The sequence below is a fragment of the Camelus dromedarius genome, chromosome 16 (genome assembly GCF_036321535.1).
Source record: "Camelus dromedarius isolate mCamDro1 chromosome 16, mCamDro1.pat, whole genome shotgun sequence".
NCBI classification, from domain to species: domain Eukaryota; kingdom Metazoa; phylum Chordata; class Mammalia; order Artiodactyla; family Camelidae; genus Camelus; species Camelus dromedarius.
The window spans coordinates 15946338-15952213 of record NC_087451.1 but is presented as its reverse complement, the minus strand read 5'-3'; the positions used below and the strand labels follow the sequence as shown (position 1 = coordinate 15952213).

The window sequence follows — 5876 nt, the reverse complement described above, 5'->3', positions numbered from 1 at the left end:
ACAACTGATTTAAAAACAGAAAGATTACATGGAAAAGAATGAGCACAAGTGTATCAAGCAGCTGCGAACAGAAAATCAGGGTCGTCTTGTATTAGGCAATGCAGTACAAGACAAAAACTAAACTGGACCAAATGGCATTTTAACGTAGCAACATTTTCTGTGGCTAAAGAGTATAATTTGCAATTAAAACACTTTTCTGTACCAAGTCCCACCAGAAGTTACATAAGGCAGAAATTGCTAGAGAGGTGTGGAGAATTGAGCAATCTCAATAGTAATGGGAGGTGACATCTTTCTCACTTGCCAGCAGGTCATTTGTAAAAATGAACAGCAGCGCTGTAAGGAAGCTCTCATGACAAAGCTCCCCTTCACTGAGACTGGCCATGGAGAGAACCTCCTGAGAAGGAGGGCAGTTGGCCCTCCCAGGCCTGCCTCCTGTCCATGAGGGTCCCCTTCCAGGTGGACCATGTCAAGCAGGCCTGGGGCCCTGTGTTCTTTTTGCCCTTCAGGCTGGGTGTGGACACAGGCCTTCCCATTACTCCCCACAGCACAGCCAGGGCTGGGCTGGGAAGCTCTTGGAGGCTTGTCAGATGGTCAAGGCAGAACAGGCAGGAATCACAGCACAGCCAAGTCTACTACAGGTATCTGGCTAGCTCTCGTCATCAGTCAGGGGGCTCCCCGCTGGGAGGAAGTGCCCTTCAGAATCCAGAGGGGCAGGAACTACCTTTCCCACTGTCTAAAGCACCTTACACCAGCCCCTGTTCCAAGTCCTCACGTTTTCTCCGAGGTCTAGTTCTTCCCAGACTGATGGGTGGTAGGAGTGTCCAGTTGCTACAGGGACACCTCAACCCAACTTTACTTCATGGCACTAACAGGCTGGCTAGACCACAGCACAATCACCCACCATCTGTCTGTACAAGAGAGTCATACAGCAGTTAACAGCACTGATCTGTTCTTAAGTAAGTATGGGTGTGTACCTGTGCTTGTGTGCGTGTATGCAGTGTGTGCACATAGAGGAGGCCCTCTTTTCCAGTGCTCATGGATGATTCCTAAAAGCAGATCCTATTTCAGGTCATTGTATTAGATATGCTGGACGTTGCATCTCTTCCTATATAACCTTTTTAAAGAAACCTGACTCCATTCCTAGGCCATCTGGAAGGGTAACAAGTAACCATCCATTAAGGCTTCACAGGTGATTGGACCTGGAGTGAACACCTGACCCTAGCTACAGCAATCAGATCCTTTTGGAAATTTGGATTTTAGGACACAAAAACTGTGGCAAACCCTGGATCTAAAGAGTTATATAAAATTGGGGCTGGTGGCCACGCTGAGCCATGTTCAAGCAAAGGAAACTAATCTGTAGAGTAGATACTGGAGTAGGTGAGAAGAAAGAGGTACAGTGAGAGATTCGCAGCCCTGAAGAAGCTTCCTGGTACTTTCTTTTCCTCTGAAGTCCACCTTTTGTTCCTCCACTTCATTTCTTTGAGAGTGTCCCCCTTTTCACTTGAGTTAATGTGAGTGGGTTTCTCAAAAACTGTTTTAAAACCAGAAATTGGGTGCTGGAAATATTCTGAAATTACATAGTGGAGATGGTTGCACAACATGGTAAAGACACTAAAACTACTGAGTTGTGTTTGACTTTTAAATGGTGAGTTTTATGTTCTGTGAATTGTGTCTCAATAAAAAACTTAAAGCAGAAATTATATGCCATAAAACCAGACATTAACAAAAGGTTTAGAAATCCAGCCACCGAAACCAGGAAATGCAAGGGAAGGGAACTATTCTAGGTCATTCTTTGGTGAAAAAAGAGAATCCAAACTGCAGCGACTCTTTTGAAGTTGGTGACAGTGGAAAAAATATAAAACTGCGTGTGGGGGGTGCTCACAGTTTTCTTCAAGGAAGATCATAACTATAAGTGAATTTTTATTAACGTAAAGAAAGCAAAATTAAATGACCTAAGTATTCATGTCAAGAAGTTAGAAATCAGGGGGAGGGTGAAGCTTAAATTGTAGAGTGTATGCTTAGCATGCACGAGCTCCTGGGTTCAATCCCCAGTCCCTCTTCCAAAAAAATAAAGTAGGTAAACCTAATTATGTCCCCCCCAAAATAAAAATAAATTTAAAAAATCAAAAAGCAAAATAAACCTAGGCAAGATAACAGGAATGAAAGATTGAAAATAAAATAATAAAATTTTTAAAAAAGTGGATAAATGTGGTTCCTAGACATAGCAGTCACAAAGCTGTCAGGTTCACCATTTTTCTTATAAATAGCCATCCCGTTCCTGGCTCCCTGCTGAGAGAGCTGGCCCTGGGCTGCTCCTTGAACAGGGGAAGCCCTGATAGAACTTGAGTGGGGTTCTGGCCAAGGGAGGCCCATGAATAACCAGGCATACAGAGCTCTGCCTAAGAGGGGCAGTGTCAAATAGCATAATATCAAAGATAAGAGCCATAAAAGAGAGGGACTAACTCTGACTCTACAAAAATTAGAACTATTGCAAAAGAGAGGAAAGCTTGTAAGCATGTCGGATCATACTTGAAAAACAAAGTTTAATTCCAGAGAAAGAAATATAACTGGCCAATAAACACATGAAAAGATGGGCAATCTCATTTGTAATTGAAGTGTAAATCAAAACAATCGTTTTATCCATGAGGTTCACAAAAACTAGAAAATTCTATCATACCCAGATCTTCTCTCATACATTGCTGGTGCAAACTGGTTCAGCTTTTCTGCAGGATCTAAGCAAATGCTGAATGCGCTTACCCTTAACCCACGAATGTATCCTGCAGAAACCTTAGGACATGTGCACAAATGTGTGTCTCAGTGTTTACTACAGCTTGTTTGTAAGCAAAAAACAAAAAGACCAAAAATATCCACTAGTGGAGGATCAGGTAAATAAGCTTTGGAAAGTACTCCTTGTGGCGTGGCAGCATGAGTGCCACAGAACCACTCCCCAGTGAAACTGATAAAAATTAAAAAAGAAGAAGAAGAAGAAGAAGAAGAAGAAAAACATCATTTAAACTCCCTGGAAATGTTCTTAATGGCATATAGCAAATTAGGAAACATTTATTCAAGAAAATCTAAAACTCAATAAGTCAAGTTCAATAAGAATATCGGTAAGTAGAAAGTATTTTAAAAGAACCAAGTAGAAATTCTGTAGTTAATAAGTACAATACCTGAAATAAAGAATTCACTTGAGGGGCTCAACAGTAGGTTTGACCTACTGTTTGACCTATGTTCTGGCAGAAGAAAGAATTTAGTGGACTTGAAGATAGGTTGATAGAGATTATGCAGCTTAAAGAACAGAGAGAACAAAGACTAAAGGAAAATAAACAGAACCTCAGAGAAGTGTGGGACACGATGAAGTGCACAAACGTGTGAAATGCGAGTACCAGAGAGGAAAGAAAGGGGAAGAGAAAATATTCAAATAAATAATGGCTAGACACTTGCCAAATGTATTTTTGGGTTTTTCGGGGGAGGGGGGCGGTAATTCGGTTTATTTATTTGTTACTGGGCATTGAATCCAGGACCTCGTGCATGCCAAGCAGGTACTCTACCACTGTGGTATATTCTTCCTGCTGCCAAATTTATTGAAAAACAATCTACACATCCAGGAAGCTCTATGAAGTCCAAGTAGTATGAATACAAAGAGATCCACAACAGACACATCACAGGAAAAAATGCTGGGGGAAAAATGCTGCAAATCAAAGACAAGGAGAGAATCTTAAAAACAACAGGAGAAAAATGGAACATTACTTATAAGGGAACCCCAATAAGATTAATAGCTGACTGCTTTTGGAAACAATAGAGACTAGAAAGGAGTGGGAGAACGTATTAAAGTACCCCCCCCCCCGAAAAAAAGAACTGTCAGCCAAGAATCCTGTATACAACAAAGCCACCTTTCAAAAATGAAAACAAAATAAAGACATTCCCAGATAGACAAGAACAGAGAATTTGTTGCCAGCAGAGCTACCTTACAAGAAACACTAAAGGAAGTTCTTTAGGCTAAAAGTAAGTGACCTCAAACAGTTTAAATCCACATGAAAAGACAAAGAGCATTGGTAAAAGTAATTATATAATTACAAAAGACAATATAAATAAATGTTTTCTCCTTTCTCAGCTGATTTAAAAATAAACTGTATAAAACTATCTAATAATGTACTAGTGGGCCTGTCACATGCAGAAATGTAATAGATTTGCCAGTAACAGGAAAAGGAGATGGGTGGCAGCAAAGCCGTACTGAGCTAAGGGAATGACGCAGATGGTAACTCAAATCCACCAGTGAAGAGAACCATAAATTATAAATAAAAGATTAATAAAACAAAAGCTATAACTGTATACATGTTCTATTTTCTTCTCTTAGTTTCCTTAAAAGTCATAAAATTATGTAAAGTATTTTTTTTCCCACCCTGCCCAGAGAGGGGTCCATACGGCATTGTTCTGGATTCCCATTGTAACTTAAAGGGAAACTCACAATGTCCGGAGCCCTTGATGTCCTGCAAATGAAGGAGGAGGATGTCCTCAAATTCCTTGCAGCAGGAACCCACTTAGGTGGCACCAACCTTGACTTCCAGAGGGAGTCAAAGAAAAAGTGATGGCATCTACATCATAAATCTGAAGAGAGCCTGGGAGAAGCTTCTGTTGGCAGCTCGGGCCATTGTTGCCATTGAAAACCCAGCTGACATCAGTGTCATAGCCTCCAGGAATACTGGCTAGCGAGCTGTGCTGAAGTTTGCTGCTGCCACTGGAGCCACACCTATTGCTGGCCGCTTCACGCCTGGAACCTTCACTAACCAGATCCAGGCAGCTTTCCGGGAGCTGAGACTTCTGGTGGTTACCGATCCCAGGGCTGACCACCGGCCTCTCACCGAGTCTTACGTTAACCTACCTGCCTACCATCGCCCTGTGTAACACAGACTCCCCTCTGCGCTATGTGGACATTGCCATCCTGTGCAACAACAAGGGAGCTCACTCAGTGGGTCTGATGTGGATGCTCGCCCGGGAGGTTTTGCACATGCGTGGCACCATCTCCCGGGAACACCTGTGGGAGGTCGTGCCTGATCTCTGCTTCTACAGAGATCCTGAAGAGATTGAAAAGGAAGAGCAGGCTGCAGCTGAAAAGGCCGTGACCAAGGAAGAATTTCAGGGTGAATGGATGGCTCCCGCTCCTGAGTTCACTGCTACTCAGCCTGAGGTGGCGGACTGGTCCGAAGGCGTGCAGGTGCCCTCTGGGCCTATTCAGCAGTTCCCTACTGAAGACTGGAGCGCTCACTGGTCTGCAGCTCCCACTGCTCAGGCTGCCGAATGGGTTGCAACAACCACGGAGTGGTCGTAAGCTGTTCTTTCCACAAACTCTTAAAATGGAAATAGGCTGACAGAAAATAAAGTTTCTAAAATTTGAAAAAAATAAAATAAAATAATGTAAAGTAATAATTATAACAATCTGTCACATTTATAAATGGAATGTGTATAATAACAATGCCGCAGAAGAGGAGGGAAAGGGAATGCAACTATGTAGGAGTAATGTTCCAGTATTTCACTGGCATTAAAGCGGATATAAATCTGAAACTGATTCTAAGTTACGGTACCTGTAGTGAGCCCTAGAGCAACAACTACAGAAATAATACCAAAAAAATCTAGTGAAAAAAGTCCTTAAATTTAAATACCACATTAGAAAATATTCACTTAATGCAATGGCAAATAATGAAGGAAAACCAGAGGAACAAAGAAGACATGACAAAAAGTGAAATGGTAGACATAAATTCAACTAGATCAAGAGTAACATTAAATGTGAATGGATCAAGTAACGCAGTCAAAAGAGAGATTATCAGACTGGATAAAAAACAAGATCTAACTCTATGCTGTCTAGAGGAGAAACGCTT

At 41.8% G+C, this 5876-nt stretch overlaps 1 pseudogene; it reads left to right on the top strand.

Annotated features, from left to right (window-relative positions):
* The first annotated feature begins 4469 nt into the window (after positions 1 to 4469).
* LOC105095743 (small ribosomal subunit protein uS2-like) lies at positions 4470 to 5360 on the top strand (annotated as a pseudogene).
* The last annotated feature ends 516 nt before the right edge of the window (positions 5361 to 5876 follow it).